Source organism: Tenrec ecaudatus, chromosome 13 (assembly GCF_050624435.1).
Source record: "Tenrec ecaudatus isolate mTenEca1 chromosome 13, mTenEca1.hap1, whole genome shotgun sequence".
NCBI classification, from domain to species: domain Eukaryota; kingdom Metazoa; phylum Chordata; class Mammalia; order Afrosoricida; family Tenrecidae; genus Tenrec; species Tenrec ecaudatus.
The window spans coordinates 52227352-52255098 of NC_134542.1; the positions used below are offsets into that span (position 1 = coordinate 52227352).

General features: G+C 41.3%; 1 pseudogene; it reads right to left on the bottom strand.

Annotated features, from left to right (window-relative positions):
* Positions 1-18944: 18944 nt before the first annotated feature.
* Positions 18945-19838, bottom strand: LOC142424583 (upstream stimulatory factor 1 pseudogene; annotated as a pseudogene).
* Positions 19839-27747: the final 7909 nt, after the last annotated feature.

The window sequence follows — 27747 nt, forward strand, 5'->3', positions numbered from 1 at the left end:
GCAAAATGAAATCTGATTATTTCAAAAGAGACTAGAAAACCCAAATCAACTTTGACCTCAATCAGTACAAATAATCAACTCTTTTAACTTTCAAAGGGATGCATACCTTCTAAAGCCCTTCCACAAAAAGTGTTATTTTGAACATGGCCAGTTTTCCAAAATGTATATTTTCTCAGAAATGAGGTCTTGGGTCACTGGTTTCAATTCCAGGTTCTTCTCTGAAGGCATATAAAATTCTTTCAGGCAACTTTGGAGACCGTATCTCTCACAGCAGACCTTGTCTTTCTGAAAAACAGATTCTCTCTTTAATTTATAGGCAATGTGGTACTTCAAGTGCTTTTGTGCATTACAATTTCTATTATGTATTTTATAAATACAAAATGTTGTTATAATATTCGATTGAACATGAACCTAAAATTCAGATTTTATTGCTCAATTTTACAAAATTGGTGTTTATCATTGAAAAAAGCTACTAACTAAATTTATACTTAATATTTACCCAATGTTAAACATACAGTAATTGGAAGCTATTCCAATCAAACATTGCTAGATATTACACCTAGCCTGCTTTCTGTTGCTACCACCACCCCATTCCTGCTCATTTTACTGCATTTGGTTTCTTTTTTTTCTTTTACTCTAAGTAAGTAAGAAGATATAGTCTGGATAAGAAGAGGAGAATGCAGATGTACTACTACTGGTATAAAGTACTTTGAACTTAAAACCAACCAAACAAAACCTCCCCGATTTCAGGTCAAGTAGGGAGGATGAAGTTCAGAAGTGCTGACATGTCATCTAATCGCTGTAGTTATAAGGAGCAGATATATATCCAAGCCCTTGTAGAGATTCAGTTATGTCAACACCTTCAAGACATCGAGGAGAAAGTCTGGGGAAAAGTGTGATGGTCAGTTATCTGATTTTATCACTTTTTGGGTAAAATAATCTGCTGATTTTATTTGTGAAGCTCAGGAATTATTCCAGGTTTCCCATGGCTTAAAAACTGCTTTTTCACCATACAATCATTTCCAATTATACTATTACTTATTCTCTATTTATGTGATTTTCATAAAAGATATTTTTGGTCTTAGTCACTAAGCAGGAACACCATTCACATATAAACACGAACTATTTTTATTCCTTCACCTATTCACAACCTGTGTGCAAAGTCTAGCAAATCTTGGTTCTCAGACAATTTGATGTATGAGTTAAGAAGGGCTGACAGTAATGAGTAAAGCTACGTGGGATTACAGCAAAGGGCCTTCAGGTCATTGAGGACAGTGGTTTTCAATGTTGGCTGCACATTCACATCACTGGGGAGCTGCTAAGAGTCCTATGTTAAGGCTACCTCACAGATCAATGAAATCAGAATCTGGTTTGGGGGCCCAGGCCTCAATGTTAATTTTATTTTTTAAATATAATTTTGTGTGTGTATTGGTTGTTGTTCAGAATGCAAATGGAAAAACATACACCAATTCAACAGTGTCTGTTGATAGCACTTAGTGACGTTGATTGCCACCTTCAAGTTGTGTAGCCACTGCCGTCCTCCCTTTTGGAATTGTGCCTTCCCCATGAGCATCAGCTCCTGTCCTCTTTGAGGGTTGGATCTCTATGTTGGGACTGCTGCTCTCAGTTTGAGTCCACACACAGAGAGCTCTGAAAAGAGTGCAGTGCTCAAGGCAGTCAGTTTTTACTTGTTAAGTTAAACTATTATTTGATTTTTAAAGAAGACTTCAAGAATATTTTTTGGTTTAAAGTTTAAAGATTATCTCAAGGCTAGAGTTATAGATGTTCATCCGTGGCTCCAGGAAGTGTGGAGTCCATAAGAAGTTTAAAATTCATTCTGCATTGTCCTGCTTTGGGTCAGAACTTTTCTATGGAATATCTGATCAAAATATTCAGGAATAGAGCAGGTGGGCACCACTGAGTTTTTGTGGTCTTCTGCAAAGAAGGTAGTTTTAAAGAAGCGTATTGCTACATTTTATATCCCCCCCTACCATTCCTGACTCTCTTTCTGCCTCTTGTTCCAGGAGAATAAAGGCAAATTGTTGCCCTCAGTGTCACTTTCCAGATGATTCTATTGTGAAGTCAAGTTTGGGTCCCAGTGGTCTTCAGAATGGATTTTTTTTAACATTTTATTAGGGGCTCATACAACTCTTATCACAGTCCATACATATACATACATTAATTGTATAAAGCACATCTGTACATTCTTTGCCCTAATCATTTTCTTTTTTTTCTCCTTTTTAAAAAAATCTTTTTATTGGGGCTCATAAGGCTCTTATCACAATCTGTACATACATCAATTGAGCAAAGTGCCCTTATACATTCATTGCACTCGTCACTCTCATAATTCACCTTCCAATTGGGTTCCTGGAATCAGCTCGGTTTCCCTTTTTTTCCCCCCATCCCCCTCCCTCCTGGATCCCACCCCTGGTCCCTTGATAGTTTATAAATAATTATTATATCTTATCTTACACTCCCCGGCGTCTCCCCTCCCCCGCCTCCCCCGAATGGATTGTTAAGGCAATGGAGACAGGTTGTGCTTCACTCACTCACTCACTCACTCACTCACTCACTCACTCACTCACAGTGATCCTGTAGGACAGGGTAGAATTGCCCGATGGGATTCTGAGACTGTAACTTTTTATGGGACTAGAAAGTACCTTAGAATAATTTTTTTAATTAAAAAATTTTTTTTAAATGAGGAATATCAAAATAGGAGGAATTAAGACTTAAGTTATACTTAAAAGAATGAAAAAATATAGTATGTCAAAATAGGGAGAATGTATATTTTGATGAGGCAAGGATGCATGAAACAACATAGTGAACTTAGATAACTACCATCTATGGTGACAAAAGATCCATGAGAGTGAATAGAATGTTATTGAGATAGGTAAATAGAGAACTCATGGTAAAGTAAAGTACCTTACACAATTTATTTCCAGTAGAAATGATTGTAAGAGTGAGAAATTTGCAACAAGAAACAGAGTGTGAGCTCCGGATGGAAAAGAAGAACAGAGATAAGGAATAGACAGCAGTTAAGGAAGAGGCCAGAAAACCACAATGGATACATTTGAAATCTAAGGTAACCTTGAATGAACTAAGGCAGAGAGGCAGACAGGGTTGGGTATGAGTAGAGAGGAACTTGGATTTAGGCGGGTTCTTTATGCAAAGTGTTGATCCTAGGGTAAAATGTAGTATGAATGTTTCTAGGCAAGGTGGATCAAAGGAGATTCACTTGCAATAGAAGGAATACAGGGAGTCAAGACTAGTGACTGGAAGAGAGAGTAGAGGAACCAAAAGTGGTCAGTCTCTTAGTGTTGACTGGCTGGAGTGATCAGGATCCAGGTTCTTTGAGAAAAGGGAATCAGAGATATGGGCTGAGGTTGCTGCTTCACGATGATTTGAAGTCTCAAAGGATCAAAATCTCCTCTTCCCACACCTGTCAACAGCACCCTCCCCTGCTTTCCTCTTCATTTCTTACACTTCTGAGTTGGGGATGAGCCATTCACCTGTTTCTAAACTCTGTTTCCTAGTACTAAATAAAAAAGAGGAGATCTGAATTGAATGCAACAAGAGGTGGATGGAGACTGAGTGGTAGATACTAACTCATTTATTTGTCTTACATCATTCCATAATGTAGAAGCATATGTCTTATGATATGATTTGTATTGATGGAACAAGACAATCAATTAACGATAAAGAGTTGTAGCCCAGCCCTCAAATTTATTTCCATTGCAACTAAACTCGATTAGCTTACTTAACTCGGTTAGCTAAAGAAAAGAATTGATAGATAGAACCCCAAACCCACTGGTATCGAGTCGATTCTGAATCACAGTGATCTTACATAGGGTTTCTGCGGCTCTAAATCTGGATCAGAATCAATAGCCGAAGCTTTTACCTGCTGAGCAGCTGGTGGGTTTGAACTGCCAACCTTTCCCATAGCAGTATTCCAACACTGATGTGCCAGACCCACCAGGGCTCCTGGACAGATAGGGCAGCAATCATAAAACAATAAAGGCAGGCTCTGCCATTCTACTTTGACAAGGACTGTAGGCTGCCATGGCACCCGCCAAAATGGTAAGATCCTGCAGGCCCATTTTCGCAAGGACTAGCAGCAGCGCATGTCCATGGTCCAGTCAGCCAGCACAGACGATCCGCAGACCCAGGCCGGACTAGCCGAAGCTCACCATGCCTGGTGTTCACACCCACCTGGTCCATGGTGTGCTGCCCTACAGGGTGGTCTCACCAAAGTCTGAACTGGCCAGGGTTTTAGCTCAGAAGAGCAGAGGATGGTCAGCATGCCCAAGAAGGGGCTAGGATCGGCGGGATCTCCGAGGCCCAGAGGAGGTGGTACAGATCCACCATCATGCTTGTCGGCCAGTGTGTACTGGCTCAAGGAGTGCAGCCCAAACTCATCCTCTTCCCATGCAAGGCCTCCACCCCAAAGAAGGGAGACGGCTCTGCTGAGGAACTCCAGCTGGCCATTCAGTTGACTGGACCGTTGATACTCATCCGAAAGATCTACATGAAGGAGAAAGTCTGGGTTATCATGCAGGAAGAGAAGGACTTCAAGGTGCTTGCCAGTCCCTGAATGGCCCATGCCAACAACTGTTTCTTTCACACCCAAGCCAAGAGAGCCAAGGAGGCTGCAGAGCAGCACATAGAGAAGAAAGATTATATCTCAGTGTCTCACCCCGTGCGTTGTCTGCTCCGAGCAGGAACATCGCCCTTGGGGCTTGGTGGACCAGGATGTTCTCTCCTCCTTCTCTATCCCTTTGTATTTCTCCCATAAATTCTAATCTGATGCACCCCTCTCCCCAAGCCGTAGTCCCAGTGCTGTCCTCTGAAGTGTATACTTCTGAGGGGCAACAGGTGGAGCAGAGTGATGAACCCCCCTGCCCCCCGGGTAAAACCAAAAATAGACTCGGAAGACAGAATGTGGCACCCCATCAGACTAGACTGGAAAACACTTGTTAAGACCAACAAATAGACCTTGAACTATTTACAGGCTTTTCCATTTTCATCATTGGCTTTCTTTTTGGTTTTGGTTGTTGTTATTGCTTTGTTGGTTTTTTATTTCCTTTGTTTTCTTGTCTTTGCCCTGCTTTTGTATTTATTAATGAATCTGCATGTCTATCTAGATAAGATAGACCGGATAAATAATTCTGAGATGAAAAAAATGGGACCAGTGGTTTGGAAGGATACTGGAGAAGGGGAGTTGGGAGAAAGGAAGGGGGCGGGGAGTGGAGAAACCAACCAAGAGACAAGGGAACAACAAGTGAACTAAAATCAATGGAGAGAACGGCATAGGATGCCTAGTGGTGCTTAATCAAGGGCAATGTAAACTCGAATAAAGGCCGAACCTGATGGTAGGACAAGAGGGAAATAAAAGGGAAATAGGGGAAAGGACCAGGAGGCAAAGGACATTTATAGAGGCCTAAATACAGACATGTACATATGTAAATATATATATATTAAGAGTGGAATAAAACTATGTACTCATATCTATATGTTAAGAATTAAATTTGCAGATGGACACTGGGTCTCAACTCAAGTAGTCTCTCAACACAAAAACACTTTGTTCTAACAATCTGGCATTCCATGATGCTCACCTTCCCGATATGCTCACTGAAGACAAAATGGGTGCATAAGCAAATGTGGTGAAGATAGCTGATGGTGCCTGACTATCAAAAGATATAACATCCAGAGTCTTAAAGACTTGAAAGTAAACAAGCGGCCATCTAGCTGAGAAGCAACAAAGCCCACATGGAAGAAACACACCAGCTTGTGTGATCATGAGGTTTCAATGGGATAAGGTATCAGGCATCTAAGACCCAAAATAAAACCATACCCAAGGTGAATGGGGATGGGGGCATGGAGTGGAGACCCAATGCCCATCTGTAGACAATTGGACATCCCCTCACAGAGGGGTCACAAGGAAGAGATGAGCCAGTCAGGGTGCAGTATAGCATCGATGAAACACATAACTTTCCTCTAGTTCTTTGGTGCTTCCTTCATCCCACTATCACAACCTCAATTATACCTTACACATCGGATTAGACCAGAGCATGACCACGGCTAAAGATAAGAGCCTGCACCACAGGGAATCCAGGATAGATAAACCCCTCAGGGCCAACAAGGAGAGTAGAGATACCAGGTGGATTAGGGGAGGGTGGGGAGAGAAAAGGGTAATCGATCACAAGAATCAATCTAGAACCCTCTCCCAGGGGGATGTATAATGGGAAAGTGGGTGAGGGGTGACAGAGGATGATGTAAGATATGAAAATAATAATTATAACTTATCAAGGGTTCTTGAGAGAGGGCAGGTGGGGGAGAGAGGGGGGAAATAGGGAGCTGATGTCAGGGGCTCAAGTGGGAAGAGAATACTTTGAAAATGATGATGATGGCATATGTGCAAATGTGCTGACACATTGGAGTAATGTGTGAATTGTGATAAGATATATAAGAGCCCTCAATAAAAGTATTTTAAAAAAAGAAGAAAGAGTAGACCTAAGTAATACAGGACCTTTAGTAAAGATATGAAGCCATCCCTTACTCTCCCTCTCCAACAAACAAATAAGCAAACCAAAAAGAAAACAAACAAAGATACCTGCCCCCCAACAGAAGAATATAGGCACTCTCTCGGCAGAATGCAGTGAAATTCTTCTTCTAGCTATACTCTGTAATTCCCACCAAAGGACTGGGTAAAACTCACAGCCATGTAGTCCATTCCCTCTCATAGATAATGACTCTAAAGGACAGGGTCGAACTGCTCTTTTGTTGTTGATGTTCAAATTGTTTTATTGGGCGTTCGTACAACTCTTATCATAATCCATCCATCCATTATGTCAAGCACATTTGTACACTTGTTGCTATCATCATTCTCAAAACATTTTCTTCCTATTTGAGCCCTTGGTATCAGCTCCTTATTTTTCCTCTCCTGCCCTCACCCTCCCTCCTTCATGAACCCTGGATAATTTATAAATTATTGTTATTTTTTCATGTTTTATGCTGTTGATGTCTCCCTTTTCTCACTTTTCTGTTGTCTGTTCTCCAGGGAGGGGGTTGTATGTAGATCATTGTGATCAGTTCCCCCTTTCTACCCCAACCTTTTCCTTACCTTTCTGGTATCACTATTTGTTCTGAGGGGTTTATCTGTCCTGGATCCCTGTGTTTCCAGCTCTTATCGGTACCAATGTACATCCTCTGTTCTAGCCACATTTTTAAGGTAGAATTGGGGTCATGAAGTGGGTTGGGGGCATGAGGGAAGCATTAAAGAAGTAGAGTTGTATGTTTCATCAGTGCTATGCTGCACCCTGACTGGCTTATCTCCTCCCCGAGACCCTTCTGTAATGGGATGTCCAGTTGTTTACAGAGGGCTTTGTGTCCCCACTCCGTATTCCCCCTCATTCACACTGATATCATTTTTTGTTATTTGATGCCTGATACCTGATCCTATCAACACCTTGATATCACACAGACTGGTGTGCTTCTTCCATGTGGGCTTTGTGCTTCTGAGCTAGATGGCCACTTGTTTATCTTCAAGCCTTTAAGACCCCAGATGCTATATCTTTGGTAGCTGGGCACCATCAGCTTTCTTCACCACATTTGCTTATCACCTGCTTTGTCTTCAGTGATCATGTCGGGAAGGTGTGCATTATGGAATTCCTGGTTTATAGAACAAAGTGTTTTTGCATTGAGGGGGTACTTGAGTATAGGCCCAATGTCCATCTGCTACCTTAATACTAAACCTGTAAATATATTTACAAAGGTCTATTTCCCCATTGTCATATATAAAAATGTTTATATATGTACATGCCTCTATTTAGACCTCTACAATGCCCATTGCCTCTTAGTTCTTTCCTCTATTTTCTTTTACTTTCCTCTTGTCCCACTATCATGCTCAGCCTTCATTTGGGTTTCAGTAATTCCTCTCAGTTACATTGCCCTTGATCAAGCCCAACCAGGCCTCCTACATCCTCCTCACCATTGATTTTGGATCACTTGTTCCCTTGCCGCTGGGTTTGTTAACACCACTTCCTTTCCCCCGCCTCCCCCTCTCCCATGTCCCCCTGGAACCATCAGTCCCATTGTTTTCTCTTCCAGATTGTTTATCCCACCTATCTTATCTACATAGACCCACAGAGATAATAATATGCCAAAAAAAAACAAGACAGAGCAAAACAAAGCAACATGAGAAAGCAAAATAAAACAGCAAAAACAAAAACATACACAAAAAAGAAAAGCCTGTAAGTATTTCAAGGTCTGTTTGCTGACCTTTAGGAGTTTTTTCCAGCCTAGTTTTTTCCACCCAAAGTCTATTTTTGGTATTCCCTGGGAACTTCATTGCTCTGTTCCCCTTGCTGTTCTATTGCATGCCATTAGTGTTTCACTTCAGTGTGGTGGGGTCAGATCAGGAGCAATTCCCACACTCTGCCTCCAGTGTTGTTCCCTGTAGCACTTTGAGTCAATAAGGGACTTCATGTCTCATAGTGGGGCCGGCCCTATGGTCCTCTCTGCGCATTGGCTGCTCTGAGCAGGAATATCGTCCTCAGGGCTTGGTGGGCCAGGATGTGTTCCACTCTCTCTTCCTTCTAAGGTAAAGGTCATAGTCCAACACTTGGAACATAGTATTCTTTAATTAATTCATTCAAGTAATATTACTGAGTGCCCATTATGTGCCATGCACTGTGCTGGGCACTTGGACAATGAGTCTCAGTGGGTATACAGATTAGTAGAGGAGAGACAAATCTCATGATCACATAATGAGTAGTTGAAAATTATATGAGCTCAGCCCCATTTGGTTATCCACGTGAGGATGTGGAGAGATGGAAATTGCAAGAGTGAGTGAGAGCGATTGAACTGCTCTTGTGGGTTTTCAAGACTAACTCTTTATAGGAGTAGAAAACCTCATCTTTCTCTCATGGAACAGCTGGTGGTTTCAAACTGGTGACCTTCCAGCTAGCAGCCCAACATGTCACTATTACACCACCGGGGTTCCTGGGTAAATGATTGGGTTGGACTATTCAACTGTGAGGTGCTGTGGTCCACCAAGAGTATCGGACAGCTTACTAATAATGTAAATAAGGTACACGGCATTCTTATGGAGTGGGCCCATGAAACCATGCAAACAGTGTATGAAGTTCTAATCAAGGGGTTGATCAGTGCTGCCATCCTACTAGGTTTAAAATGAGCAACTTCAGGATTTCACTACTATCAAGAAAGAAGAGGCAAGAAGTGATATGTCCTTTGGACCTTAGGTCTCTGTGTTGAACCTCCTTGAGACAGACGGAGACAGAGGCAGAGAGCTGTAACATTGTAGATGTTAAGAGACACTGTGAAGCAGTGACCCAGAAACTGCAGCAGCAGAAGCAGTAGAACCAATCTCTACTAGAAAGAAATTCTTTATCCCATTCACCTTGACTTGTTGCACCTGCAATTTTCAATTGAGAAGGATTCAAACCTTTTCTTGCAGTGAAACCAACAAACCAAACCCATTGCCATCGAGTTGATTCTGAATTCATAGTGATCCTATATGCCAGAGTGGAACTGCCACATAGGGTGTCCAAGGTTGTACATCTTTACAGAGCAGACGACCGCCACTTTCTCCTGCAGAGTGGTTGGTAACTGGTTGGTAAGCGTCTATGTGCTTTAACCACTGCGACATCAGGGCTTGTTTCTTGCATTAAAGTAAGGCATTAATGTTAGCCTTGTAATATTTTTTGTAATGTAATATTTAAAGGTAATTTATTTTACATTAAATTTCCAAAAATATTTACATTAAATTACTTTAATGTAATGGTTAAGGCTTTAACCATTTGCATCTCTCCCAACTTACTTACAAATTTTACTTAAACAGCCAGGGTGAAGTATAGCATCGATGAAACATGCAGTATTTCTCTGGTGCCTTAAGGCTTCCTCACCCCCCACTATCATTACCCCAATCCTGCCTTTCACTGCAGGCTAGGCCAGAGCATGTACATAGGTCGAGATAGGAGCTCAGGCGATGCAGAATCAAGGTCAGCTCAACCCCTCAGGAACAGAAATGGGAGTAGTGATACCAGGAAGATAAAGGGAAGGTGGGGAGAGGAGGGGCCGAAGAAACCACCAGAGAAGGGAGACAGCGGTTGGTGTAAGATATGAAAATAATAATAATTTATCAAGGGGTCATGAGGGTGAGAGGGGTGGTGGAGGGTAATAAGAGGAGCTGATACCAAGGGCTCAAATAGAATGTAAATATTTAGAAAATAATGTTGACAACATATGTACAAATATGCTTGATACAATTGATTATTATAAGAGCTGTAAGAGGCCCCGATAAAATGATCTTAGTAAAGATACCCTGAAGAACAAATCTCATACATAAACAAGGACGGCTTCTACTTATGATGTTATGGCAAAATGACACCCGTCCCCTCTCTCTAACTATATCCTTTGCCCTCACGTGCTACAGTGGCTCCATTCTCCCTGTTCTTAATAGGACCGACACTTCTCCCAACATTTCTGCTCTTATTAGAACCAACCAGTCGGCCTGTTCAAAGATACTGAGCCTCTGGTTCTCCCGTCTTTGTCAACAGTTGATTTCTCCTACTGGAAGATTGCATATGTTCCAGTAAACTTGTTTTCCATCTTTAGAATAACCTCCCTATTTCACATTCCTTCCAGGCACCACTCTTATTTTTCTTAAAAAAATCATTTTATTGGGGGCTCATGCAATTCTTATCTCAATCCATACATACATCCATTGTGTCAGACACATTTATACATTTGTTGCCCTCATCATTCTCAAAACATCTGCTTTCTACTTGAGCCCTTGCTATCAGCTCCTCAATCCCCCCCTCCCCGCTCCTCTCTCCCTCATGAACCCTTGTCATTTGTAAATTATTTTGTCATATCTTACACCGTCCGACATCGCCCTTCACCCACTTTTCTGTTGTCCATCTCTTATTTTTCTTATCATTATTACAGAAAAAAATACTTCCAAGAAACGTTTGTATCTATTCACTCTTAACTTCCTTCCCAGAACTCTTAACCTACTCCAACAAGATATTCATGTTCTCCACTCCCCTCAAAACATGTTTGTTAGGATCATCATGACAATCAAGTTGCCCAAGCCAATGACCAATACCCATTCTATGTGATGTATGGATATCATTAGACATAATTAATCTCTATATCTTGAATGGTCTTTCACTTAGGAAACTATTCTCGCCTGGATTTCCTACACTTTACTGGCCATGCCTTTCCATCCTTCCTTGCAATCTTTCTTCTTTACAATATGTCTATTGTTCTTTATTCTCTGTGTAGTTTTATTCACACCCTAGATCAGTTCATTTAGTGTTGTGGCTTTAGTTTCTATCAACACATGGATTCATATTTATAGCTCTACCCTTTTTTATGAGTCATTGTCTCACTCATCAAACTGCTCTTTCACCATCTCCACTCACAATTTAAATGTATCTCACAACTCTAACACATATCAGTCACCCTAACCAATTACTTTTCCAATGTTCGCTTATCTCAATAGCTGAGCTCCATTTTTTCTAATTGATAAGACGTGTAATTCTGCTTTTGGCAAGTCTAATCTTAGTTTTATAATTTCATGCTATTGCTCATGCTCATTTGTTGTGCTTACTGATTTTCCTTTAAAAAATCATTTTATTGGGTGCTCATACAACTCATCATCATCCATCCATCAATCCATTGTGTCAAGCACATTTGTACATTTGTTGTCATCATCATTTTCAAAACATTCTCTTTCTACTTGAGCCCTTGGTATCAGCTTCTCATTTCCCCCCTCTCTCTTTCACCTTCCCTCATGAACCCTTGATAATTTATAAATTATTATTAATTTTTCATGTCTTACACTAACCAATGTCTACCTTTACCCGCTTTTCTTTTGTCCACCCCACCTGGGAGGGGTTATATGTGATTCATTTTTTCTCCCCTCACCTTTTCCTTCCCCTCCTGGTATGGCTACTCTCAATATTGGTCTTGAGTGGTTTATCTGTCCTGGAGTCCCTGTGTTTCCAGTTCTTATCTCTACCTGTGTACATCCTCTGGTCTAGCCAGATTTTTAAGGTAGAATTGGGGTCATGATGGGGGACGGTAAACATTAAAAAACTAGAGGAAAGTTGTATGTTTTATCAGTGCTATACTGCACCTTGACTGGCTCATCTCTTCCTTGTGACCCTTCTGTAAGGGATCTCCAACTGTCTAAAGATGGGCTTTTGGTCTCCATTCTGCACCCCCCCTCATTTACACTGATATGATTTTTTGTTTTGGGTCTTTGGTGCCTGATAACTAATACTGTGAACACTCATGATCACACGGCTGTTGTGCCTCTTCCATATGGGCCTTGTTGCTTTTCAGCTAGATGGCCGCTTGTTTATCTTCAAGCCTTTAAGACCCCAGATGCTATATCTTTTGATAGCCGGCACCATCAGCTTTCTTCAGCACATTTGTTTATGCACCCACATTGTCTTCAGAGATTGAGTCAAGAAGGTATATCATGGAATGCCAGGTTAATAGAACAAAGTGTTCTTGCTTTTAGGGAGTTCTTGAGTAGAGGCCCAATGTCTATCTGCTACCTTAATACTAAACCTACAAATATATTTACATAGATCTATTGCCCTATCATCTTATATAGATATATTTACATATGTACATGCCTGTATTTAAACCACTATAAATGGCCTTTATCTCCTAGCTCTTTCCTCTATTTCCTTTTACTTTCCTCTTGTCCCACTATCATATTCAGCCTTCATTTGGGTTTCGGTAATTCTTCTTGGTTACATTGCCCTTGATCAAGCCCTACCAGGGCTCCTACACCCTCTTCACCATGGATTTTAGGTCACTTGTTGCTCCCTTGTCCCTGGGTTTGTTAACACCCACTTCCTTCTTCCCACCTCCCCCTCTCCCATGTCCCATTGGTACCATTGGTCCCGTTGTTTTCTCCTCTAGATTTTTTATCCGACCTATCTTGTCTAGATAGACATGCAGAGATAATAATATGTACAAAACAAGACAAGAGCAAAGCAACAAAAGAAAAGAAAAGAAAACAACAACAACAAAAAACAATGACAAAAAACGAGAAAAGCCTATAAATAGTTAATGGTCTGATTGCTGACCTTTACAAGTGTTTTCCAGTGGAGTCTGATGAGGTGTCATGCCCTAGCCCCTCAGTCTATTTTTGGTATTCCCCAGGGACTTCATTGTTCTGCTCCCCTTGCTGTTCTGTTGCACAACCTTAATGTTTTGCCTTGGTGTGGTGGGGTGAGATAGGGAACAATTCCTGAACTGTGTATCCAGTGTTGTCCCTCACAGTGCTATGGGTCAGTGATGGACATCCTGTCTCATGGAGGGGCCAGCCCTATGGTCCTCTCTGTGCATTGGCTACTCTGAGCAGGAATATCATCCTCAGGGGTTGATGGGCCAGGATGTGCTCCACTCTCCCTCCCGCTTTGTTTTCTCCTGTGTGTTCTGATCAGACATGTTTCTCTCCATGAGCTGTAGCTTCAGTCTGTCCTCTGAAGTGAATTTTTCTAGGGGGAGGGGGCACTGTCCAAGTAGTTGGGATTGGGGCAGGCCCCTTCGACCTCTCTATTGGTTCCCTGCTTCATGCCGGTATGTTGCATTCATGTCTTGGAGCACCGGGTGGTGTTAACTGATTTTCTTATAGCTCATGAACATGCCAGGTATCCTTCTACCGCAGGGCTTTTGCCCTTGATGCTCACTCTCCCTGGATATTTTTGTGACCTTCTCTCTTACTTCATTGTCATATCTGCTCTGTTGCAACCTCTTTATAAAAGCATTTATTGTCCACCCTAAAACTAAAAGCTGTCTTAAATTCTCCTATATTCCATTTTCTGTTTTGTTTTTATTTGAAGGTTGTATCATCATTTGACAATGGTATTCATGTCTTTATTAATTTATTAAGTTTCTTCCTTCCTAGAAGGGAACTTCCATGAGGGCAGGAGTTTTTGTCTGTGTTGATTGCAGCCCTGTTATCAACCTCACAAACAGTGCCTAACATACAATAAAAAGCTCAATACCTCTTTGTTGATCAAATGATCAAATTAAAGACTCAATTGTGAAATAATATGCTCCTAAGTTAAGAAAGATCTGACAGTTTCTTGTTTATTAGGACAATCTCTTGATTATTAGAAAATGTTTTCTCCATGAGATGAGATACATCATTTACAGACTTGAAACTAAACTTACACTGGCTTCCTTTTGTAAGTAAATTTCCAAAAAAACGAGGCCAAATATTATTGACCTTATTCTAATAATTTGGCATTTGAAATAAAATAGTATTTTCAAAATATCCTTTGTTTTCTCTTGGTATGATTTTGCAATATCTCCAATATTCCATGTCCTCCCCACCTATTCCCTGCCCTCCTTTATCAGAATCATGGTACCTAAAAACCAAAGAGGGCGGTAGAAGCAATTGATCAGGCTAGGTACTACATCAGTGAATGGTTTAAATAGAAAACAAGCTAAAGCCATATTTCTCCACACTGAGTAATATGTTGAGCTAATCTGAGACAAATGATTTGGTATACAACTGTAAAGGTTAGCTGACAAGACAAATGGTTGAAATACTTTGTTTATAATTTTTTCTCTCTCATTAAGATGCCACCTTTAAAACTAATGATGCACATAATAAAATTCTGAGTTTGCAGACTTATCTTTTTAGGATAAGCTGAAATCCGGGCCATTTATTTCTACAATTGTAAACATAAATCTCCTTGGCAGATAATATATCAGTGATCAGAAATGGTCCTTTGAGTAACTGCTTGCATCGGTAGCCTTTGTGGAATGTATCCGTTCGTGGTTTCCCTGATAAAGAGGAAGGTGACAAAGGGAAGCCGCAGGATGAAAAGGAGAACTGGTTAGAATATAGCAAAAGACTTACAACTGAAACACAGGGACTTGCTATGTGGTACTTACATTTCTAAGTTTGTATCTTCAGAGTTACAAGGATACAATTAGATGTTCAAATTAATCAGCAGACTCTGAATAGTATAATTTAAAATTTAATTCATTTATCAGTTTAACAAGGAAGTATTAGAGATGCCAGATTGATATATAGGATCTAATCAAAGGAATAAACCCAGTTGCCTATTAGAATGGTTCATGGAATAATAAATCCTCAATCCGTACTAAAATTCTTGATGTTCCTAGGCAACTGTAGCCTTTCATTGACTTCATTATGATAGTGTTAATGTGTATTTTTTCTCGAGGGGTTGAGAAGAAAATTGTATCTATTAAAAATCCTGGGATTACAGAAAAATTAAAAAATACACTATCTTGACATTATTCATAGTCTTGTGCATAACAACAAAGTAGATAGGGTTTACCTTAATAGCTAGAGCTTAGGCCCTTTTTTTTGTATAGTAAATCATAAGCTTCCTAACTGTAGGCTAGGGACACATTTGTAATTTATTTCATTTCTTGTAATTCATTTCAAGTTGGAAAGACTCTCTTGAAAGGTTCTACTTTAAAGAGATCCCAAGAGTAATAGCTTGTGATGTGTTTGTGATTATAATATAACTCTAAATATTAAAACGGCAACTTCTATCATATGTGCATTGAAGCTGATATTTATAACTAAGTAGGAAATGGTAACTGACTGCTTATAAAAACAGTTCATATAATTTAATAGTTGATATGCATTTAAAAATCCAGTGAACACATCATAATACATATGAAAAGAACTTGTTTTACTAGTGTTAAACCCACAAAGAATAAAATGTAACTTAATTTATATACCAGAAAAATAATGAGCAAATTTAGAAACATCAGAATTTGTAGATTGAAGTGAGCATTATCTTTTCCATTTGACTTGGATCAATAATAAATTCTCATGGAATTAGCAATCAAGAATCTAATATGTATGACATTGGGCAAAATGCTGCACAAAACCTCTTTACAGTGTTAATGAATGAAAGTGTCTCCGCAGAGAGGACAACATGGCTGGCCCCACTATGAGACATGATGCCCCTCACTGACCCATGGTGCTACAGGGGACAGCACCGGAGACACAGTGTGGGAATTGCGCCTGACCTGATCCCACCACACCAAGGCAAAACACTGGGGGAGTGCAGTGGAGCAGCAAGGGAATGGAGCAGCAAGGTCCCCAGGGAATGCTGAAAGTGGACTTTGGGGCCAGGGCGTGGTGCCCCAACTGACTGGACTAGAAAACACTCCTAAAGGCCAACAAACGATCCTTGAACTAAAAAAAAAAAAAAAAAAAGAAAGTGTCACTTCAAGGACACTTCAAAACCTGATCCAAGCAATGGTATTTTCAGCATCCTCATGTGCATTTGAAAGCTGGACCATGATTAAGAAGAACTCATGTATTTGAACTATAGTGTTAGTTAAGAATATTGAAAATACTGCAATTGCTAGAAGAATCAACAAACACGTCTTGGGAAAAGTACAGCCAGATGTCCCTTGGAAGTAAGGATAGTGAGACCTCTTCTCACATACTCTGGACATGTTATTAGGAGACACCAGTCCCTGATAAAAGACTTCATGCTTGGTCATGTAGAGGGTCACAGAAAAGAGCAAGAACTTCAAAGAGCTGAATTGACACAGTGACTGTAACAATGGGCTCAAACATAGAAATAATTGAAGTTGAATAAATATAACATGTCCAAGAGAGCCAAAATGTGATCCTGAAAATGTCCCATGTGAATTTAGAGAACATCTCAAGAACATATTTAACCGAAGACCTGATGAGCATGGGGTAACATCAGAAAACATCATACATGAAGAAAGCAAAAGGCCATTGTAAACTCAGGAAAGGAAAAAAAAGACCGAAGTGGATTTCACAGCAGACTCTGAGTTCTGCTCTGGAGCATGTTGTTGGTCGGTGCCATGGAAACCACCCTGTCCTCACAATTGTCGTCATGTTTGAGCCCATTGTTGCAGCCACTGCTTCAATCCATCTTGTTGATGGGCTTCTTTTTCAACGTGCCTCTATTTTACCAAGCATTATGTCCCTTTCCAGGGACTGGTCTCCCCTAACAACATGTCAAAAATACATGAGATGAAGTCTCACCATCCTTGTCTCTAAGGAGCATTCTCATTCAAGACAGATTTGTTTGTTCTTGAATATAGAATAACTAAAATGACTAGAGGAAATTATCAAATACAAGAACTATACAGAACATTTCAAAGAGTGGCTCAAGCAGACCAAAACAGAGTGTTAAAATGAAGTGTGCAAAGACCCAGAATTAGAAAGCCCCAAAGGAAAACATGCTCAGTAGCTCTTTCTCAGGCTGAAAGAATTGAAGAAACAAACCCTGAAGCCTAAAGTTTCCATATTGAACAATGGGAGAAGCTTCGAAAGAAGATGGAAGGAATACATAGTCACCGGACTTTGTATTAACCAAAAGTGGTTGACATGCAACCATTTCGGGAGTCAAGGTCTTAGCAAGAACCGGTGGTATTGGAGGAAACAGTCGAAGCTGAACTGAACTCATGCACAGCAGAGAAAAACTGCGTAGACTGCATGCTCTTCACATTGAGAACCCCGTACACCCACAGTGTCAGTCTACCATGTTCACGATCTTCTTTGCTGAATCTGCTTTCCTCAGCATGATAGCCTTTTCCAGAGACGGCTCCATTTTAATGAGAGGTTCAATGTAGGGGAGCACAGTCTTATAAGTAGCATTTTGATTGTATTTCTTCTAAAAACATTAATTTGGTGATCTATAGTGTAATCAATATTCTTCACCAATCTCACAATTCGCCAATCTCATAATTCATTCCCCAACTTTTGCATGCATATGAGGCAATTGAAAATATGATGGCTTGGGTCTCAAGTCACTTACTGCCACTGAGTTGATTCTGACTTATAGCAGCCACATAGGCTAGGCTAAACCTGTCCTTGTAGGTTTCGGACAACGTACCTCTACACAGGAGTAGAAAACCTCATCTTTCTCCATAGCGGCTTGTAGTTTTGAACTGCTGATGTTGCACTTAGCAGCTCAAAAATTCTCAAAGTGACGTTTGCTTTTTAACACTTTGAAGATGTCTTTTGCAGCAGGTTTTTTGACTGCCGCTCTCATAAGTATTGATTGTAGACCCCGTGAAATGAAATCTTTGACTTCAATGTTTTCTCCATTTTTCATAATTATGTTTATAGGCCTATTTGTGAGGAATTTTGTTTCCTTTACCCTAAGGTGTGATCCATACCAAAGGCTTTGGCCTGCGTTGCATACTGATTGCGTATTTTTTTTCTAGACAGCATGGCTAATTACTAGACTATCATAATCAGAAAAATTTTTGGCTCTCAACAATTTTATGCTCAAAAATAAAAAGAAGTGTGAACCTCCCCCCAAAAGTACTCCCCCACACGGGAAGGCCCCTAGTGGGCCCCTGCTTCTTTTTCTCCCTTGTTCCAGAGACTTCTGCCTAGGCCTTAGCTGGCTGCTCGCTGGCCAGGCTCCTTGCACTGGACACCGGTCTGCAACCCTTCTCCCACTTCTTGCTGACGTCTGTTCCACAGCAGGGCCAGGTCCACATGTGGACTGCAGCTCCAGGGAAAGAGCCAGCAGAAAGGCTGGTGTCCCCGAGCAAGCCAGGGCGTCCGCATCAGCAGAGCTGGGCACTCTAGGCAAGCCCAGGACAAGTCTTTCCATTTAGTGTCCTGTATTCAGCGTCCAGACAAAACATGCACTGCAAGAAGAGCAGATGGGCCCAGGGGCTACTTGGTGGGCATGGTCGCGGCTGTCATTGGTGCACAGCGACATGGGTGTTTCACACCGTGGCTGGCTGCGACATCCAGGGGCCTTAGTTCAAAGACACACTTTCTGAATGTCCCCCGGAGGCCCATGCCAGAAGTGGGCAGCACAGGGTTAGCCCAGTGCTCCTAGGCAATCTGAAGTTCTCAGAAAGCGGTGGTAGAGCCCAAAGCCCCTGAATTCCCAAGGTTAGTTGCTGTCATTCTCGATGACGACCTCTACTCCATGGTGCCGCAACTGGGCTCGAAGCAGCAGGTTCTTGTTTCTGAGACCTTCCGTCTGCTGTCGAAGCACGATGCTGTCCAGCGGCAGCGCGTCAAGCCCCTGTCGTTCCCCAGACAACAGCTGGTTACCCTGCCGAAGCTGCTGGATATAATCACAGCCTTTGGACAGAACCCCCCTTTCCCCTGGCCACACTTGGTACTCTCCATGAGCAGTCTGGGATGGCCGTGGACAGCTGCACCATGCAGTTATTGATCTTGTCTCCAGGGCGGCACTGCACTTCTTATGCTGAGCCTGCGCCTCTCCTCTCAAGTTGTCAGGGGCTTCTGTTTCCGGGGAGTAAGGGTCGGTCCTGTGCTTCCCCACGCGGTGTCCCCTGCCCCATCTCCCACTGCACTGCTGGGGAGGTACCTATAACATGTCTCTGCAGCTGTCCCTTGCATCGACTGCATTGTCATTGGTGAACGTACCCTGGATCACCGTCTGGGTCATGCATTGGTTTCAGGGTAACCACTGATGGCTCCAGTGCCTTCAGCCTGGCCATCCAGGCTCCCCTCAGACACCTGGATCACCCTGTATATCACTTGACGTTGGGGTTAGGGAAGGTGGCAGCAGACTGGATGCTGGTGATAGCCACACTGAATCTGCACTGTGCCCTCCTGCATTTCAGCTGTTGTCTGCTGCCCCTTCATCTCTCTGTGAGGGGCCACATCTGAGGAACTGGTCCTTTTTAGGAGGTTTTGCTACCTCTTGCCTCACAGGCCTGTGTATAAATCCCTGCAAGGGGCTCTCAGCTTCTGCTTTTCCCCAACCGGGTTCTTCCCGCTTTGGACCCAGGTATCCCCATGGGCAGCTGCTCATGCGCACACCTATAATAAGAACATTTTTAACAAGTCCAAATAAGAGGCGGCTAGAAAAATTATGGAATCAAGCACAAGTCAATTATAATGTTTTTCTAAATTTTGCTTCTATCTTTGTAATAGTTACTCTTCTGAACCTCAAAAATTACATTTTCAATAAATATTTAGTGATATTTGTTATCCTTGATACATTTCATTTATGGGAGTCTGAACTGGCTTTGGGAGAGATTTTGTCTTGAAGTGCCTGTCCATAGAAGGGAGAGAGCATTTCCTGTGTATCACACTTATGCGGTGAGCTTCAAAACCTTAAAGAAACTAGGTTCTTACTTGAACAAATCAACCTGCATAGATATTCACTAATCAGCAGACGACTCTAATTTTTATATGCAAATGTCCAACAAATGTCAAAACCTCTTCTTTGATTTTTTTATATTAGTGATGTCATATATTTGCCCTTTTGTAATTCACTGATTCAGTCCTAAATATTATCTTAATGATTAATCCCTTTATTCATCAATATGCTCATCATTATGAAGCAATCCTTAAAGTGTGGTTTGTGTGTCAGTAGCATGGACAACCCTTCAGAACATGAAAGAAATGCGCTATCTCAGCTCCGCCTAACAGCTGCCAAATGAAGAAACTTCACTTTAACAAGACTTTCAAGTAATTTGTATGCAGGTAAAATTTGACAAGCTCCATTCTGGGAAAGTTAACTGGCGAAGATGAGTCGGCAGGATGGGGAGGAGACCGGTTGCATGGCTATTGCGAGTGTCCGGGCGAGGGATATTGAGACCCCAAATAGTGCAGTGGCATTGTTGAAGAAGGATGGGTGAACACTGGGAGTTTCTTCAAAACCTGGGCTGATTTTAAAAATGATGTTATGCTCATGCAACACTCCCAAATGCTTATCTCACTCCCCAAATCTTTGACATTGAGATGAAGTGTAAGTATTTTTAAAATGGTCTCCTGATGATTCTAAATTATGTACCCAAGATTGAAAGCCACTGCTCTAGAAATTTGTAAATAAACTTTGTATCTATTGTTTGTGCATCAAGATTGTAACCTCTCGTGAGACTTATTCTATCTGTATGCTCAGCAAATGATCAGAGAAGCAGAATTATAGGAAGTATGCAGTATCAGAATTGGAAGAAGGTTTATTAACAACCTGTGATATGCAGATTACACAGCCTTGCTTGCTGAAAGTGAGGATTTGAAGCACTTCCTGATGAAGTCAAGTATTGCAGCCTCCAGTGTGAATTATGACTCAGTATAAAGAAGATCAATATCCTTACAGCTGAACCAATAGGTGACATCAGGATAAACAAAGCAAACATTGAGGTTGCCAAGGATTTCATTTTGGTTGGGTAACAGCCAGTGCTTATTGAGCAGCACTCGAGAGATCCAATGATGCAGTGCACTGGGTGAATGCCGCTCCAGAAGACCTCCAAAGTGTTGCCAAGCAAGGGTGCTACTTTGAGAACTCAGGTGCTCCTGACCCAAGCCATCCTATCTTCAATGCCTCATACGCATGTGGAAGTTAGACTTTGAATAAGGAAGACCAGAGAAGAAGTAATGCACTCGAACTATGGTGCTGATGAAGAATCTTGAAGTGCCATTGAAAGAATATTCAAAGTAAAAACCAGCACATCTGTCTTGGAGGAAGCACAGTGAGAATGCTGCTTAGAGGCAAAGACGGTGAGACTTAATCGCACTGACTTAGGACCTGTCAGCAGGTGAGACTCGTCCCTGGAAGAGGACAGCATGCTTGGAACCACAGAGCGGCATCCACAAGAGAAAGACCTTCAACAAGATGGGTTAACCGTGGTCGCAACAATGGGCTCAAACAGTGGAATAATTGTCAGGCTCACACAGACTGGGCAGTGTTTCAGTTTATTGTGAATAGGTTAGCTGTCAGTTGGAACCAACTCCACCGCACTTAACAGCAACAATAACAACAACATCTAATTTATTTCTAAGGCAGGGTAAATGTCAATATGGATTTGAGATGACAGCAACATAAAAGTAAATTTGGTTCTTAATTGCATAATACTATGCTATTCATTTAAAAATTTGATACAGTTTTTAAAATCAATTGTTCTTATTCACTTGGGTTTTGAATTATTAAGTAGTTTATCTCGTTCAGATTTTTGCTGCATGTTGTTTTATAACTTAGTTCCAGCTTGTTATGCCTAAAATTAATTTTCTTAAATACTTTGTTTTTTAGAAGTTAAACATACAGGAGAGACTGTCTACTGTGGGGATTCACAAAGCTTGAATATTTTGTATCTAATTAAGAAATGCAATCCTTTCAGTTATAGACATTGTTACATTAAAAAATGAATGGAATGCTAGAAATACTTAGGCAGCTGGTTAATGTAAAGAGTCTAATTTAAAATCAAAAGTATTTTCTTGTTCATTTTTTTACTATCAGTTGCTATGAATTTTCAGTGCTTCTTAATATCGATACTGAGGCTTATCTTCTTTAAGTAGTCTGTTCCTCATGCCAAGTTCATTCATACTGGCAAGCACTTGGGCAGCAGTCACTCTCTGAGAGTCTGAATTTGTTTGCTACATGCTGTGTCACTTTTACAGGCACAACTGCTCACAAGGGTATTATCAATATCAAGCAGTTGTCAGAAGTCAGAGGTTTAACCCATTCCACTTTTTCTTGTCCTTAGATAAACACATACTTTCTATTTATTTTATTGTTCAGGAAGAAAGCTAATTTTTTTACCATAGGCTCTTTGTCATACATTCTGCTGGAGACTTTACAAACCATTTAATTTTCATAGCAAACTTAACCAGGTAGCTTTACACTCTGGTCTGCCTGACTTCAAGCCCATGCACTTTTGAGTAAATCTATCTTCTTTCCTTGATTAATGTCACAGAGCTCAAGACAGTTGACATTTAACAATGTTTGTCAGAAAATCCTTTTGACCCCAAATAAAATGATTAAAAAAAGAAAAGAAAAAAAGAAACGGGACATCAGTGGGAAGAGGAGTCACAGTGTGTCTATTTACATATAATTTTGGACTCATATATTGTCAATTTCAATTAAAAAATAAAACGAACTCACTTTAAATATGAACTTAGATGCAAAAAAAGAGAAAAAAATATCCTTTTCCTCTTACAAGGCATTTTTCCTGCAATTACTACCCCACATCTCTTTTGAAAACCTGTTAGACTTTCATTTTCTTCATGGTATAAAATCTGATAGTATGCAGAAACTTGACTTTCTGCTTTTTAAAATCATTTTATTAGGGGCTCGTAGAACTCTTATCACAATCCATACATACATCAATTGTGTAAAGCACATTTGTACATTCATTGCCCTCATCATTCTAAAACATTTGCTCTCCACTTAAGCCCTTGACATCAGCTCCTCATTTGTCCCTCTCCCTCCCCGCTCTCCCCTCCCTCATGAACTCTTGATAATTTATAAATTATTATTTTGTCATATCTTACAGTGTCCGACGTCTCCCTTCACCCTCTTCTCTGTTGTCCATCCCCCAGGGAGGAGGTTATATGTGGATCCTTGTAATATGTTCCCCCTTTCTACCCCACCCTCCCTCCACCTTCCTGGTATCACCACTCTCAGCACTGGTCCTGAAGGGATCATCTGTCCTGGATTCCCTGTGTTTCCAATACCTATCTGTACCAGTGTAGATCCTTTGGTCCAGCCAGATTTTCAAGGTAGAATTGGGATCATGATAGTGGGGAGGGTGGATGGGGGGGAGAAGCATTTAGGAACTAGAGGAAAATTTTATGTTTCATTGGTGCCACACTGCACCCTGACTGGCTCATCCGTGACCCTTTTGTAAGGGGATGTCCAGTGGCCTACAGATGGGCTTTGAGTTCCCCACTCTGCACTCCCCTTCATTCACAATGATATGATTTTTTTGTTCTTTTATTCCTGATAACTGATCCCTTTGGCACCTTGTGATCACACAGGCTGGTGTGCTTCTTCCATGTGGGTTTTGTTGCTTCTGAGCTAGATGTCTGCTTGTTTACCTTCAAGTCTTTAAGACCCTGGAGCTACTTCTTTTGATATCTGGGCTCCATCAGCTTTCTTGACCACATTTGCTTATGCACCCGCTTTGTCTTCAGCTATCCTGTCAGGCAGGTGAGCATCATGGAATGCCAGTTTAATAAAACTAAGTATTCTTGCATTGAGGGAGTACTTGAGTGGAGGCCCAATGTCCATCTGCAACCTTAATACTAAACCTATAGATATGTGCACATAAATCTATTTACCCATCCTCATATATAAATATATTTACATATGTAAATGACTTTATTTAGACCTCTATAAATGCCCTTTGCCTCCTAAATCTTTCCACTATTTCCTTTTACTTTCCTCTTGTCCCACTATCATGCTCAGCCTCCATTTGGATTTCGGTAATTCCTCTCGGTTACATTACCCTTGATCACACTGTACCAGGCCTCCTACACTCTCCTCACCACCAATTTGGATCACTTGTTGTTCCCTTGTCCCTGGATTTGTTAACACCACTACCTTTCCCCCCACCTCCCCCTCTCCCATGTCCCCCCATAACTATTGGTTCTGTTGTTTTGTCCTCCAGATTGTTCATCCAGCTTATTTTATTTAGACACACCTTCAGAGATAACAACATGCACAAAAACAAGACAGAGCAAAACCAAGCAACAAAAGAAAACAACAACAAAAAGCCAATGACAAAACAAAACAACAACAACAAAGAAAAGCTTGTAGTTAGTTCAAGGACTGTCTGTTGACTTTTAGGAGTGTTTTCTGGTCAAGACTGATGGGTGCCCAGCCGTGGCCCCAAAGTCTATTTTTGGTATTCCCTGGGGACTTTGTTGTTCTGTTCCCCTTGCTGTTTTGTTGCACACCCTTAGTGTTTTGCCTCGGTGTGGTAGGATCAGATCTGGCAGAATTCCCACACTATGTCACCAGTGTTGTCCCATGGGACAGTGAGGGATGTCTTATCTCATAGTGAGAAACTTGGCTTTCTGACTCCTGCCTCCCCTTTCAGATTCTTTTTCCCCACACCATGCTCAGGTTGAGTCCGGTCCAAAGAAATCTAGTTCCCTGAGATGGCCAACGTTCTGCCTCTGCTTCTCTGTAAGGAATAGAATCAGCAAAATGTTCAACATAGGATCTGATAAAGGTAATCATCACAAATCAGTCCACATCACTATTAAACATTAAATCTGTATTGTAAAGATTGTTTCTACTCTGCTCAGTATTTGGAAGCACAAGTAGAGAGCAGGTAGGATGAAGTCATGACTAGAAGGAAGGAGCTCAGCTACTAAGCTTGTGAGGAAAAGGTCATCTTGTAAGTTGAAGACTGAGAGTTCTGAGTTAAAGTCCCACGCCTGACATTTAGTTGCTGTGTGACCTGGGGCCAGTTACTGAGCCTCGCTAAGTAAGGTTTAGTTTCCCTTTCTATGAAATGAGGACAGTAAGGTTGCTTCAGAGAGTTGTCAGGAAATGAAAAGAGTGTATTGTGGCATGTAATGCTCAACTGCCAAGATCAGTTGTATTTAAATTCTAATGACTGTTAAGCAGATAATGTTCAATAAAGATTATCCAACAATGGTTTCAACAGCACATTGATAAAACACTACCAGAGTTTTGGGCTTAATTCAGAAGAGGACATTGAACAAGGGGTATCCTTGCTGACATTAAATGGATCTTGGCTAAAAGTAGAGTATACAAGAAAGATGTTTACTTGTGTTTCATTGGGTGTGCCAAGGTATTTAACTGTGGATTATAGCAAGCTTCTCATAGCTTTGGGAAGCATGGGGATTCTCGAGCACTTCAGTGGGTTCATGTGAAACGTGTACATATCTGAGCAGAAGGAGGAGTGCTGCATGGTTTAAAACTCAGGAAGGTGTGCACAGGCTGGTAGCCTCTCACTGGCCTCACGCAGTCTGTACTCTGAGCAGAGAATCAGAAGCGGAATGAGTTGAAGAGCAGCACAGCATCAGGGTTGGAGGAGGCTTACAGGCAATCTTTGCTGTGCAGACGACACAACCTTGCTTGTGAACGTGAGGAGGACTTGAAGCACTTGTTGATGAAGAATTGCATCTTTCAGTATGGATTACAACTCAATGCAAAAAAGACCCAAATCCTCCCAACTGGACTAATAGGGAACATCATGATAAGTGGAGAAAGATTGAAGTCGTCAAGGATTTCCTCTTGTTTGGATCCACAATCAGTGCCCATGGAAGCAGCTGTCAAGAGTTTAAAAGACGCATTGCACTAGATAAATCTGCAGCACAAGTCCTCTTTAATGTTGAAAACAAAGAAACTTACTTTGAGAACTAAGGTACACCTGACCCAAGCCATGGTATTTCCCATTGTCTCCTATGCTCATGAAAGTTGGACATTGAATAAGGAAGACTGAAGAAAAATCGATGCAGTTGACCTGTGGTGCTGCCCAAGATATGGAAAGTACCATGGACTGTCAAAAGGACACACGGACCTCTTGGAAAGTACCATGGACTGCCAAAGGACACACGGACCTCTTGGAAAGTACCATGGACTGCCAAAGGACACACGGACCTCATGGAAAGTACCATGGACTGCCGAAAGAGCACACGGACCTCTTGGAAGAAGGTCAGCAAGAATGCTCCTTAGAAGCAAGACAAGAAAGACTTGCTCTGCCGGGCTTCGGAATGTTGTCAGAGGAAACCAACCCGTGTACAAGGACATCATGCTGGATAATGGGGAGGACCCTGAAAAAGAAGAAGGCCTGAAGAAGATGGCTTGATGCAATGGCTACAAAAATGAGCTCAAACATAAGAACAATGTGATATTATTTTTTTCTAATTTTAAAACTTGAAATTAAAATGATTTTTAAATTAAAATGATTGTAAATAATTTTGAAAACTTGAAATTAAAAGGAGTGGAAAGCACATATAAGATTATAAAAGAAGGAGAAGGGGAAAGGGATGGAGATGGATGAAGAAGAAAAAGGAAGAGGAAGAGGTTGAGGATGGCGTGGGACTGGGCTGTGTTTCATTCTGTTAACGTAGGGGCTCTGAGTCAGAACTGACAGCAGGCAGTTAGAAGGGTTGTTTGACTGTTCACGCAGAGCTCCGCTGTTCTGCAGATGTGGTTGTTGTTTGGTGATGGGGAATGGGTTCCCACTCAGCAATCTTATGCACAACCGAATGAAACACCAGTGCAGATGAGAACTGTAAAAGCTTGAACCTGTCACATGAATATGAGGAGGGGCTTAGAGATATGTGTGTGTTTGAACTGGCAACTCTGAAGGGAGGTGTGTAAGCAGTGGAAAAGGGGAGACTTAGAATTAAAAATATGGGGACAAATGCCTGTTTTCAACATGCATGGTTGTTTCTTTAAAGGGGTTTCATAAGCCATGGCAGGAACTGTGGTTGTGTGTATGTGTATAAAATAAATTTTTATGTATATTAAAAATGTATACGAGGGGCACCAAAACCCCCCAAAAACTGGGACAAAAGCTCTGCCTGGCTTTTTCCCTTGCTAGGCGAGCATCAAACACTCGCTCTGAGTTAGCATACCCAGTGGCTTCTCAGTGAATTTTTCCATAAAAGCAGTTTCCCTTGAACCTTGTTTTTTGTGATGGCCGATTTAAGAGAACAGCATGTGGCTGTGGAAATTTTGTTTCCTGCTCAGGAAAAATGCCGCAGAAACTGTTGTGATGTTGAACACAGCTTACAAGGACCGTGCTTTGGGAAAAGCACACGTGTATCAATGACTTTCTCATTTCAAAACAGGTGAAATATTGGTTGATGACAAGCATCACCCTACTAAACCGATGAAAATGTTGACTCACAGTGCATTTGGAGTTTGTTCCACCAGCTCAGACTGTTGTTCTGAAAAGATAGCATAACAGTGTGCAACAAAAAAGGCCTGATTTGTGGCAGATGGGGGCCTG